We start from the raw sequence: 14909 nt of genomic DNA on the forward strand, positions 1-14909 counted from the left end.
GTCAATCTCTTTTCTTCTATCAGATTCAACTGGTCATAACGACTCTGAACCCATTCAGCATCAGTCAACTTGGCTTCCATCAAGACTCTCATTGATGGGATCTCCACCTCTACTGGGAGCACAACCTCCATGCCATAAAGGAGAGAGAAAGAGGTTGCCCCTATTGAAGTGTGAACAGAGGTACGATATCCATGTAAAGCAAACGGCAGTATCTCATGCCAATCTTTATACGTGACAACCATCTTCTGGATAATCTTCTTGATATTCTTATTAGCAGCTTCAACAGCCCCATTCATCTTGGGTCTGTAAGGGTAAGAATTATGATGCGCAATCTTGAACTCGCTACATAGCTCTTTCATCATCTTATTGTTCAGGTTAGATCCATTATCGGTATTGATCTTATCTGGCACACCGTTGTCGCATTACGCGAAATACCGGCGGGAAAAGAAACAACAGAGCCGCCACCGTGCGTTATTTATCCCAAAGGAGGGAAAGGAAATGCTCGAAGTAAACCTGGAAAAGACATGGTCTCGCGACCAGAGAAAGATGGGATCGGAAGTCGGTTATGCGAAGGGAAGGTATTAGCACCCCTACGCATCCGTCGTACTCGACGGGATCCACGCACAAAAGAAAGTATAAGGTTGCTAAAAACTGCTCAAACATCACACAAGGCTGGAAGGAAACACAAGAAAAACAAAAGAAACTAACTCGGCAGGATATCGCATCCTGGGCCTACGTAGTCTGTCAGGCACAGACATCAGAGTTGACGTAGTTCGGGACAGGGGGAAACGTGCTCGCTAGGATGCCGCATCCTATGCATACGTATCTTCTCTGATCGGAGAAGAATCAGAGCACTCGTAGCTCGGCTAACGCACGCCAAACAAAACCACATTGGAAACCGACTGCCAATCGCTGGACTTACGTCAGACTCCACACAAACAGGCAAACGTGGAAACCGAATGCCAATCGCTGGACTTACATCAGACTCCGAACCAACAAACACACACACAGGAAATCGACTGCCAATCGCTGGACTTATGTCAGACTCCAACAAGCAAACAAGACACAGGAAACCAACTGCCAATCGTTGGACTTACGTAAGACTCCAAACGCAAACAAAAGGGTTGAAAAAGAAAAAGGGCGCCCGGAGAGATCAGCTCATCTCCTGCCTACGTACCTCATCTGGTATGAGGATCAGGGCGACGTAGTTCCCCTACACAGGGAAAAAGGACTAGCCTAACCAGAAACAAAGGGAGACACAAACTACTAGGGAGACTACGACTAGAGCCTAGAAGTTGTCATGCATACGATCCCTAAGTTAAGGTTTCTATCTAACTTGCAGAGGGAGCAAGCTATTCTAAACAGCACAAGCAAAGCCATACAAGCACAAAAAGCAAGCACACACACTATATGCACACAATTGGGCTCATACAAGGTTAGGCTGTGAAACACAAACCAACTGGAATGGGGTGTAGTTAGCTCTTAACCCTAACATTGAGAGTTAGGGTGAAGCAGATGAAATAGGAAGTGAGGGTAAGACCTCACAGCTCTTATCCCTGGCCTGGGAGAGCTTCAGACAAATGAAAGTGTGGGAGTTCAGAAAGTAGAAACTCTTCTCCACATATGACTGACACAACAAAGATCTTGGGTTAATATCCACAATGCATCAACACATGGTGTGAGCAAAGTGGATGACACACTGAATAGCAGGAGATGGATTACACATATCTTTTATCTGCCAATTGCCTCATAAGAGGACTTTTCCTGCTTGGCACAAAGATAAACAAACACAAGCATTGCCTCTTAAGGAGGGCTTCAGACAGGTGCCTGCCCACATAACAGGACAGGTCTTCCAGACTACATGAAGTCAGAGAGTTATACCTCAATGGTTAAGCAACCAAGCAAAGCAAAAGCAAGTTCAAAAGAACTCAAAGCAACTTAGGTACCTGAAAAAAATCTAAACCAGTCAGTTTACAAGTCAAACCAACAGACAGACAACAGTCAATCACACAATCAGACAGATAAGGCATCAGGCAACAATGTGCAAGCCACAAGCCAATAGGCACAACACAAATAACTTGGCATCAACCTACAAAACAACACAATGTTAGTCATCATTAAACAATTAATCAACTCAAATGAATGAGCCACTCCAATCATGGCAATGTGCCTCTTAACCTGAAATCCACAATCCAAACAGTGAGTCCAAACCACTGGGTAAAATCCTAGGGTCAACAGAGGGTCAAACATTCAAAACAGAACATGAAATTTAACATGAATCATTCTTATCCAATCAAGAACACAACTCAAAAGGTCCCATATCAATATCATTAACCAAAAGCATTTCATGAACCATACATGGCAAGGTATGCAAATTGTGACCACATTGAGACATCAGGAGAAACAAATGCACATTAAATCAAAAAATGATTCAAATAATCTTGGCAAAATTCATGTAAACAGGACATACAACATGATCATCACACAAAAAATTAGAGGCATTGGACATCATTAGGCATGGCAATCACATAGCATAAGTCAAGACAAGCACAACAAGCACATGTGTGACACAAATCGTCACACCAAGTTAGCATAGGCATAAAACAGAAATGGTAATTGGTAAAAACCTCAAGCCAAAGCCAAAACAACACTCAACATGTCTAGAAATAGTATGCAAAAATTCAAAAGCATTGGATAAGCCACAAGCATTTCATGATCAAATGAAGTTCAAGGCAATTTTAAAGCTCAAATGTGACCAACCAGAATGAAAAATCTCAATTAAATCAGAAATGATTCCAAAAATTCCAACAAAAATCTTGAGCAATCACAACATCTATAGCATGCATCATACAAAAACTCAGGAGCATAGAATATCATTTGGCATGGCGAACATATCATATAAGTTGAACATCACAAGGTGTGACACAAATTGTCACACCAACTTAACATGATCATAAAACAGAAATGACAAATGATAGAAATACCAAATCAACACCAAAATGTCAAGCAACATGTCTAGTTTCATCATGCAAATTTTCAGGATCATTGAATCAAAGACCAGCATTTCACAAATGTATAAGCATGGCAAGGTCAAATAAGCATACATGTCCAAACATCCTAACACAAAAAATTATCCAGCCAAGCACAACTTGTGAAATCATGATCAAAAAATAATAGACACAAAAAGAAACACAATGCAAAAAATCTGGTAATTTTTGGATGAATATTCAATTAGATATGAATTTTTGAAGATGAGAAAAAATAAAAATAAAAACATGTAAAGCATAGTGTGGAATAATAGAGGGAAGAGAGAAAATGAGAAAGCATTTTGAAAAATCAACGCTCAGCAGGGATCGAACCCTGTACAAATTCAAATTGAGCGTGCCAGCAAAAACCCTAACCAGAGAAGAGTCGACGCATGGCCAACTATGGTCGACTCAAAAAAACACAGCCAGAACTTCGGGTCAGCGCAAGACCAACGAGAGGTCGACGCAAAACCATCCAACGGTCGACGCAACATTGCTGTATGGTCGACGCATAACCATAGCCAGAACTTCGGGTCGGTGCAAGACCAGCTAAAGTAGATGTGAAGCTGTCCAACGGTCGACGCAACATTGCTGTATGGTCGACGCATGGCTGAAGATCTTCATCTTCTTCATGAAGAAGAAGATGAACAGTGCACGAGCTTCAACATTTTTCCAGATTTTTTTTTAGAACTCAAAAACAAATACATCAACATGAAGCTCTTGCAAAGGAGAGCAAAGATCAACAAATATTTAAGCACAAATCATCAAGATCTAAGAGAATCAAGCAAGAACATTCATGGATGTAAAACTTTAAACACTCATATCTTGCTCAATAATGCACCAATTCACACGATTTTTAGATCAGAATCACCAGGAGAACAAGATCTACCAGAATATATACATGAATTTGAGAATTAAGAGATTCGAAAACTGAACCTCTTGAAGAGCAGTTCTTGATTTTGCACGATCTACAGCTTGTAAGTATACAAATCCACTCTACAATCCTTGAAATGATGTTTGGTGAAGAAAAGGAAGTTTGTACACGTGTAGATCTAGCTTAATCTTGACTTTCCATTTTCAACTTCATGAGCTTGCTATGCACCATTCTTGCACGAATTCTTCAAACAAATACTTGATCTTCACTAAATCAATGCTAGGGAACAAGAATATGCAGTAATATTGCAATGCTATTTGGAAAATTTTTGAATTATGAATGGAAGAAAATTTTGGAGGGAGAGAGAATTTGGATCTTGAAAATGTGAATTGTGATTAACCCCTTGAAATTCTGTTATGATTTGGTTTATATATGCTCTACTAATCACATCCAAATTAGAATTAGGCATGAGTTAATTAGGATTAATGAAAATGAGAGGTGTTTTGCAAATTTGGAAAAGTGTGGTGCATGGCCTAATTTGGACGTGAATAGTAACATGCAAGCATACAATTTCACTCAAAATCACCTAATGAACACAATGGAAATGGTATTTTGTTCATATGATGCACAAATTTTAAATTCTTCAATTTCCCTCCAAAATTCACTTGAATTAGCGCATGAGCATATGATTAAATTTCATGAAATGCAAGATGGGATTTGAAAGGAATAGGTCAAGACAAGAATTTTTCAAAAAGAGTGGCTTCATTTGGAATTGTGAGTCAAAAGTTATGGCCTTTTGAAATCCCATGCACACTTGACTATGATTTGACCATATCTCCTCAACCATTCATCATAGATTCATGATCTTGGACTTTTTGGAAATGGGAGAGAGAGATCTTCAACTTTCATTTACGACAAAAATTCATTTGAAGCTTCTTTTGATGACGTAATGTCAAGTTGAATTTGAACCAAAAACTTTCCATTTCTGGAAACTTTCAATTATAGGTCACTTTCCATTTTTGGAAACTTTTGATCTGACTTCAAATTCTTCAATGTTGATGTTTGAGATGTCAAATGAGACTTGTTCACACATGAATGAGGCATCTCTAACCACTTCCCACCTCCAAATCCATAGTTGAATTGATAGTTGACTTTTGTTGACTTTTGTGGGCCTCAGATGCATTGATCATGGACTGATGAGTTCTGAGCCTTCAACACTTGGCCAAATCACTTCAAAATGATCCTTGAATCATATGAACTCATAGGAATCACCCTAGGGCTTTGATCTCATGGAGAATGCTCCAGTTGCCTTGCACAGCTGAACTTCCTGACCAGTTTGACTGATGATATGTGATGAACTATGCAATGACAATGCAATGTTAATGACCTAAACATGTAATGTATGTACAAATGGGAGGTGCAAATTTGAGGTGCTACAACCGTATCGGCATATGAGTTGATTCTTGATAAACTTCACGACCACCTGCCTCGTCACATTAGCATATGATGTTGCTTCAACCCACATAGTGAAGTAATCAATCACTACGAGAATAAATTTGTGTCCATTGGAAGCTTTCGGTTCTATCATGCCAATCATGTCAATTCCCCCCATGGAGAAAGGCCATGGTGATGAAATCACATTCAAAAGTGTCGGAGGAATATGAATCTTATCCGCATAAATCTGACACTTATGGCATTTCTTCACATATTTGCAACAGTCAAACTCCATTGTCAGCCAATAGTAGCCTGCTCTCAACATCTTTCTGGCCATGGCATGTCCATTGGAATGAGTACCAAATGATCCCTCATGGATCTGAGTCAGCAACAGGTCTGCTTCGTGTCTATCCACGCATCTGAGCAGCACCATATTAAAATTTCTCTTGTAAAGCACATCACCATTGAGGTAGAAACTTCCCGCCAATCTCCTCAAAGTCTTCCTATCTTTCACAGATGCCCCAAGTGGGTAAATCTGGCTCTGAAGGAAACGCTTTATATCATAATACCACGGCTTATCATCTTTTACTTCTTCAACTGCAAACACATAAGCTGGTCTATCCAAGCGCATCACAGTGATATTGGGAACCACATTCCAAAGTCTTACCACAATCATTGAAGCAAGTGTAGCGAGAGCGTCTGCCATCCGGTTCTCGTCTCGAGGAATATGATGGAAGTCAACCTCAGTAAAGAACGTTGAAATCCTCCTCGCGTAATCCCTATATGGAATGAGGCCAGGCTGATTCGTTTCCCATTCACCCTTAATCTGATTAACAACAAGGGCCGAATCACCATAAACGTCAAGATGCTTGATCCAAAGATCAATGCACTCTTCCAATCCCATAATACAGGCCTCATACTCAGCCATATTATTCGTGCATTTGAAAGTTAGCCTTGCTGTAAAAGGAAAATGTGTGCCCTAAGGAGTAATAATCACTGCCCCAATACCATTTCCATATTGATTTACAGCGCCATCAAATACCATACTCCATCTGGGACCAGGCTCTGGTCCTTCATCGAGCGTAGGTTCATCACAATCTTTCATTTTTAAATATAGAATCTCTTCATCTGGGAAGTCGTATTGAACTGACTGATAATCCTCAATCGGCTGATGTGCCAAGTGGTCAGCCAGAATACTACCTTTAATAGCCTTCTGAGCGCGATACTCAATATCATACTCAGATAACAACGTCTGCCAACGGGCAATCCTCCCCGTTAAGGCAGGCTTCTCGAAGATATACTTGATTGGATCCATTCTAGATATCAACCAAGTCGTATGATTTAACATATACTGGCGTAAGCGCTTAGCCGCCCAAGCCAAAGCACAGCATGTCTTCTCAAGCATTGAGTATCGAGACTCACAATCAGTGAACTTCTTGCTCAAGTAGTAAATAGCATATTCTTTCTTTCCTGATTCGTCTTGTTGACCAAGGACACAACCCATTGAGTCTTCAAGAACATTCAGATACATAATCAATGGTCTTCCTTCCACTGGCGGAGACAGGATCGGAGACAAATACTCTTTAATACTGTCAAAAGCTTTCTGGCAATCCTCGGTCCAATCATGAGACTGATCTTTTTGGAGGAGCTTGAATATCGGCGCACATGTGGCAGTCATGTGGGATATGAATCTGGAAACGTAATTCAAGCGACCAAGAAAACCTCAGACTTGCTTCTCAGTCTTGGGCGCAGGTGATCGCGACTTTATGAGTCGAATTTGGGGTACAAACTGCAAGTGCACAGTTCTATCGCGTAGTTTTAAAAGATATCGATCCCACAGGGACTTATGAATCGATATATCGTTTTCTAAGGTTCTTTCGTAAAGCTAAGGCGGATAATACTTTGATTGTTTGGGGGAAAAGTTAAAACTAAAATAAGATCTAAATTAAATATCAAATAAACGGATATCGGTACGTACTTCGTCGTAATTAGGGAATCAATTCTTCGTTGGTTTCTTGGTTTTAAAGTAAATCTTTTCAGTAGACACTATTGATTAAAAGTCTTATCTCAAACTCTCGCTCTGTTGAATAAACTATGATTTTATATTAACGTAGCTGTCACTTATTAGTTAAGTCAAAAACCACTTTTTGAAAACAATAGGATCCGTAGAAACTCTTTCTAAGAAAACACTAATCGTTTAAACACCCTTGTCTCAAACTCTCGCTCTGTTGACTTAGATTATATAATTAAATTCAAATGCTTAACTCTCGTCCTCACATTCAACCTTTAAAAATACTTTTTGAAAAAGATTAGAATTTAATTAACTCTAAAAATTGCTCTCGCCCTGATCTAGAATTAATGTCCAATTTACACTGTCCAGTCAAAAACTCAAACTCTCGTTCTATTGATTTTAACTTCTTTATGTCTTTTACTTTCGTACAAAAACCTTGTTATTAAACCTGTAAATTGAGACCATGAAAAGAGTGATTTTAATTTTAAACGTAATTAAACCAACTTAGTTTTGATTCCTTCATTCCGCTTACTCTACATACCGATACCTAAATAAATTAGCCAGACATGCTAAACAGATCTAAATAATTATCATGCATAAACAAATTCATCTCAGACAAATAATATAAATCAACAATAAAGCAGGACATATATAAATTCAAACAATAATTAAAGAACCTGAGTAATTAATAGCAGTCTTGAACACTCCACCACAGACCGGTCGGATTTGTTCTTGAATTCTTCAATCAGACAGGAAAATAAAAGTGAAGGAATAAAAATCTAGGGTCTAACGTAAGGTTAGATCTAGTAAAAGATACACAATAGTTTCCGGTGTAGAAACTATTGTGCGAAAAATTAATTAAGTGCTTAAAAGAATTGCTGGAAAAGAAAATAGAAATTGCAAAGAAAAAAAATTAAAGACTGTAAAAAAATAATGCTGTAAAGTATGCTTGCACTGCTGGAAGAGAAAAAGCATGAAAAGGAGAGACGGAGGAGAGAGAGTCTGCGCAGGGTTTGCCAAGAGCTACTATTTATATTGGTCACTTTTTGTAACTGTTTCCAAAGGTTTTCCGTGTAAAAAGTCTTCACGTTGCAATGGTCAAGCGTAACAATAGGCCTCAACATCTTTGTTGCGCTTCTGAAGCCAAAAATATAGGAGAATGGTGTGACGTCCGTCAACCATGTGTTACGCTCGTAACACAAGTAGGCAGGGCGTGACGCTCGTCACAGCTTGTGTGACGCTCGTCACAGGTGCAGCGCCTGTGCTTTTGGGCTGGGCTTTGGCTAGGTGGAATTTGCTTCTTTTCATTTCTTTTTGCACCCCTTTTCTTCCTTTTTTCACTTGTGCTTCAAATAAGCTACCTGAGACAAATAGAAAGAAAATACCGAGTAATATTGAATAAAATGAAATAAATCGAAACAAATAATAATACAATTTAATTAAATCGAGTCCAAAAATTGTGATATTATTTCGTGTTATCAAACTCGCCCATACTTAGATCTTTGCTTGTCCTCAAGCAAAATACAGTATAGGAATCGTTTAAAAAATTAGCCAGGTGAAATTTCAAAACACACATCAAATCGTACTAGGTTGCAAGTAGATTTTGTTTAGAAGCAACTTGAGTCTAATCACGACATCAAGAACAATCGTTACCACGTCTGATAATCTTACCTCATGCAAACCAGTTCGAGTCATGCTATTATAGCTAGCCTGGTTCTTTTACTCTTATTCCACCCGTTTTCATTCTAGCGAAATCACATTAAGCCCTTTATCGTTTCGCGCACATAGTGGAGTGACCGGTTAGTGATTCTGATCCCTTTCTTAGCTTGAAGCTCTGGTACATGAGTCGGATAACTTCGTTATTTAGTCCATTGCAAATTGCGGGGGATCGGACCGTAGTCCGCCCTACCAAGTTCAGTACCAGATACCTGCTGAACCAACTCATAATGGATCTTTCGTATTATATTTTTGTATGATTTGCAACTTTTGGATTAAATGATCTGGTAAGGATCACCTAACTTAGTTAGTGCATTTCCTGATGTATATATATATTTTTTTATTTTGGGAATCATTCACTTATATTCATCGGCCCTCCACGTAGTTTGCTATTAAGATGGTGCTGACTTCTTGTATAAACTACTCGGGGTTACTATAAAGTTAAAAGTCCAGGGACTTGTATAACAGGTGCCTTTCTGATCTAACATGTTGAGGTTTGTTTAGAGTGTTGGGGCGGTAATAATTTTTGTCTTAATTTGTCTCAAGTTCGATAAAATAAGAAACCTTTATATTTACTGAGTGTGTTGAATTTTTGTTATCGCACATGAAAATTTTGAGGGAATAGATAATAGAAATTTTTCACACTAGGGACTTAACTTAAAATAAATCTATATTATGATAAAATATTTTTTTTCAAGGGAAATAACAATGAAAAGAAAAGTACATACTTGAAAAAGGGGAGATAGAAAGAACACGGTTTTCCCCCCCATACTTAAATGAAACATTGTCCCCAATGTTTCAAGGAAAACAAAAGAAATACAAAAAGAAAAGGAAACTAAATTCAATGCTGCCTTCCGCCTCTTGTTCTTGGACCTGGTGATCGTTGACGTACTTCTAAGTCGTCAAACCTGCTGAGCAACTCAGTAAACCGCTGATCGGTTATTACATTCCTCGCTTCCTGTTGTTGTTGCATTTGGCGCATCATTTGCATCATTTCGAGATTCTGCGCTTGCATACCATCAATAGCATCCATGATGTCGTCGTTGGTTGCAGGCCTTCTTCGTCGACGAAGTCGTGAGGATGGACCAACTGTATTATCGGAAGGGTTGAGCGGGACTGACTGTTGTGCGGGAGCCTGATCACCTTGCTTCATTTCTTCAAACTCGTCTGTGGACGGATTTTCATGTGAAGGCTCGGTAGCTTCGGGAGCATTCAGATCATAGATATGGCGGTTGGGGTTGGTTATGAGTGCATAGAAAGGTTAAATCAGCAAGACGGAGCATCCATTCTATACCTTGAAGTAATCCTAATTGTTGTAAAGACGTTAGATCAGGATACCTGGTGGAGGTGACACCTCGTTGTTGGAAACGCTCGAACTGCTCCCTTTGATAATTATCAGCTTGGGATCGGAAGATGATGTTTCTGAAATTTTGATTTCCCGCCATACTGATGAATGAGTTGGATGAAGTAAAAGGAAAGAAAAGAAATGTATTTGATTTTAGAGAATGGTTGTGATGTAGGAAGAAAGGTATGGTGGGTATTTATAGGAAAAAAATTTGGAAGTTGGAAAGGGAGTGGTTGAAAAGTAAATAAATATGGGTAAATGTGAATAAATGGGGAAGGTAAAAAGGTGGGATGGTGTAACGGTCGTGTCCCAACGGTTAGTAACGTTCACATAGCCAGACGGTGTCACGCTCGTGACAGGGGTGTTACGGGCGTCACAGGCACTTTGTGTGACGACCGTAATGGCGTGTGTGACGCTCGTCACACAGTCATTTTGCAACGTACTTTGTTTTTATCATTATCTTTTATTGTTGTTATTTTGTTATGCATATGTTTATTTTATTGTTGCTATTTTGTTATGCATATTATGTTATGCATGCTATCCTACTTTCCATAATATATATATATATATATATCTTTAATAAGTCATGTAGGTAGCAACAATAGAGAGCATTATTGATAGATATTTGCATATAATTCATAATAAAGTCAAATAAATCAATAGTTTCATAAAATAATCATAATGTAACATTGGAAGAAAAAAACAAAAAATGCGAAAGAGAAACAAATACGAACATAATTTGAAACAACATTAATGAATAATCTAACTAAAACTAAATAACTAAGAAAAACAACTTCTATCCATCTGCAAAATCTCTGGCCGGAGGAGCAAAGGAGTTAACACGGTTTAGCAACTCGTGGAACTGATTTGTCATACTGTTCATGTATCCCAGAAATTCTTGTCCCATGTTAGCTAACTCTTCTCTGAGGGCGTCTTGTTCTGACATCAAGGCTTGAATGGTGGTGTTATAATCAGCTCCGGGCATATGATGTCTAAGATCTGGTATCGCCGATTCTTCGGTCTGAACAGGTTGAGGAGGAGGATCAATATCATAGTAACCAGATGGTGTCTGAGGGTCAGATTCAGCATAAGGGATCTGGTCGTCATAAATCTCATAGTCCTGGATGGATTCAGTAGATCTAGCAGGAGAGGGTGTTGCGTTCAGATTGTAGAGCCAGTTATTGCGGTTATGAACACTAGTTCTAGGACTAGGCAAGGTGAAAAGGCAAAGAACTTGGTTATTAATTATAAGCTCAAACGCTTCAGATCCTAGGTTTGCTATAAACATAGTGTTGAAGAGGAAGGGTATACTCATAATCGTAATGCCACAAAAAGGGCTTAAGTCAAGCATAGGCTGACGTAATCCGATAGCATTACCAATCATGGTTATCAAACCGCCTATTCGAATTGGTGCTCGTTAATCTTGGATAAGGTGGTCAAAATTTGCCAACATAAAAGTGGCACCGTTTACTGGACGGTTCTGGGAAGCACAAAATATGATGAAGAGTTCATCACGTGAAACTGAGGTACTGTTTGACTTCTTCCCAAATAAGGTGTGGGTCAGGATCTTATGGAAATAACGAAAGGCCGGGTTATGTATGTTTCCAGAGAGAAACTCATGTTCCTCAGGATCGTCATTTTCAGTCAAGCTTCCCCAAAAGTGTTCTAGTTCTCTATATTCAAAAAACTCTTATTGGCTCACTGTGAATGTATCAAGGGAGGTAGGGAAACCTAAAAGGTTGGTAAACTCTTGAATATTAAATTGGTACTCCATGTTAAACATTCTGAACTGGATGAAACCTCTGCTTATTCCTTTTCCATGGCTGGGTAGATAGATCAGGGAGCTAAGGAATTCTAGTGTTAGTCTTCGGTAAGTGACGAAATGTCTACGGATAGGAGAGGTTTCCCACCCTATCTGACTTAGCAAATACAGGACACTTTCTCTTAGTCCAAGGGCAGTCATTGCCCAGTCATCAGCATTCAAACTAGGTAGCATCTCTCTCGTGGCTAGTTCCTCAAACTTTTGTTTCTGAGCTTTCCCTCTGAATTTGATACCCATACGATCAATTTGTCCCATCAGGTTAGTGTTAGCTAGAGAAAAGAAAAACAAGAGTTTTAGTCAGGATTTGGCCAAATGCCGAAAGAAGAAGAGAAAAGTTTTTAATAAATTAAAATAAATTAAGAATGAATACTAAACAAAATTTAAGAGAATAATTAAGGAAGAAATGGAAATATAAATATTTGTGGGTTGTCTCCCACTAAGCGCTTTGTTTAATGTCGTAAGCTCGACATAAAAACTATCAAATATAATCTATAAATTCTGGAGGCATCACGTCTAAGTGCAAGACTTGCGAATCTTCATTGTTTTCTGCATAGTGATAATGTTTTAGACGTTGCCCGTTTACGGTAAATGGTTCCATAGATTTGCCTTTAATTTCTACCGCTCCACTGGGAAAGACATTGGTGATTTAAAAAGGACCTGACCATCTAGATCGTAGTTTTCCCGGGAATAACTTTAGCCTAGAGTTAAATAACAGTACTGTATCGCCTTGTTTGAAGATTTTCCTTGATATGCGCTTGTCATGCCATTGTTTTGTTCGCTCTTTGTAGATTCTGGCATTTTCGTAAGCGTCTCGTCTGAGTTCCTCTAATTCGCTTATATCAAGGATTCTCTTTTCACCGGCGGCCTTATAGTTTAAATTTAGATTTTTAATAGCCCAATAGGCTTTATGTTCTAATTCTACCGGGAGGTGGCAGGATTTTCCATGAATAAGCTTAAATGGGGTTGTCCCTATGGGAGTTTTGTAAGCGGTTCGATAAGCCCATAAAGCTTCTGGTAATTTCAATGACCAGTCTTTCCTTGAGGTGGCGACTGTTTTTTCTAATATTTGTTTAATTTCTCTGTTAGACACTTCCACTTGCCCACTGGTTTGAGGGTGGTAAGGTGTCGCAACTCTATGCCTTACGCCATACTTAAACAGTAGTTTTTCGAGTACCTTGGATATGAAATGCGATCCACCATCACTGACTACTATTCTTGCGATGCCAAATCTTGGAAATATTATATTCTTAAAGAGTCTAGTTACTACTCGTGTGTCATTTGTTGGAGAAGCTATAGCTTCAATCCATTTTGATACGTAGTCAATCGCCACGAGTATGTATTTGTTACCGAAAGAGGATGGAAAAGGTCCCATGAAGTCTATTCCCCACACGTCGAAAATCTCTAGTTCCAAAATGCCTTTTTGTGGCATCTCATCACGTCTAGATATGTTTCCTGTGCGTTGACATCTATCACATTTCTTAATAGCCGCATGCACATCCTTCCATATATTTGGCCAATAAAAACCGGCTTGTAGGATTTTGGAGCAGGTCTTGGATGTACTTGCATGTCCACCATAAGGAGCGGAGTGACAGTGTTGGATTATATTTTCTACCTCTTCTTCGGGTATACACCGACGGAAAATACCATTGGGGCCTCTTTTGAAAAGTAAAGGGTCATCCCAGTAATAGTGTTTTATGTCATAGAAGAATCGTTTCTTCTGCTGGTAGGATAAAGTAGGTGGAACTATTCCGGTAGCTAAGTAATTGACGAGATCAGCGTACCATGGTGTAACAGATATATTTAAGGTGGTTTCTACCTGTTTATCAGCGTTATTTTCTTCCAAAGTAGCTATAAGTTTATCGTACGAGAAATCATCATTAATTGATCTTCTTTCCGGTTCAAGGTTCTCGAGTCTAGAGAGGTTGTAGGTGTTTAATTGGCTGCATTATATGGTAAAACACTAGATGGTTACTAATGTCTTGACTGATGTCATGACATGTATGTGTGACTACAGTGTAGTTACTGCAGGACTAGCTAACACAGGATTGATTGAATGTCAAACTGGATGCTGTGACATTCATACCTGTCAACAGATACTAAGGAATAGAACAGCAGGTATTCTGTTAGAACTTAGTATTTATTTCCAGTCTGGTTATCAAGGAAAGACCAGACCTGGCATAAGGCCTAATGACTGAATGTCAAACTGGATGTTATGACATTCATAATTGACAGCAGCTGCTGAAGATTAGACAGAGTGGTGTTCTGCTATACTTCAGCATGTAACTTAGTTTGTTCTTCAAAAGAATTACATAACTAACTTAAGGCCAATTGTGTAAATGTTAAGTTGGACACTTTGACATTTATTGATGTAAGTTGTCACTGTAGTATGGTCATTTTGATCATGTACAGGTCAGCAAAATTGTACAGTCTGTTTTCTGGAAAAACAGACTCAGCATATGGACCTTGATGTCAAGCTGAATGTCGTGACATTCATGCCTGACAGCATATGCTATATTGTAGGTTGTTCAGTTTTCTGTTTCAGCTTTTTCTCAGGCTATTCTTCAGGAAGTCAACAGCTTAGAGAAAAACCAGGAAATCAACAACCAATCTACATTCAATGAACCTAACAAATAGCCTATTTGTTAGTAACCTAAATGTTGAATTTATGGGAACTTGGGTGA

The sequence above is a fragment of the Lathyrus oleraceus genome, chromosome 2, assembly GCF_024323335.1.
Source record: "Lathyrus oleraceus cultivar Zhongwan6 chromosome 2, CAAS_Psat_ZW6_1.0, whole genome shotgun sequence".
NCBI lineage: Eukaryota > Viridiplantae > Streptophyta > Magnoliopsida > Fabales > Fabaceae > Lathyrus > Lathyrus oleraceus.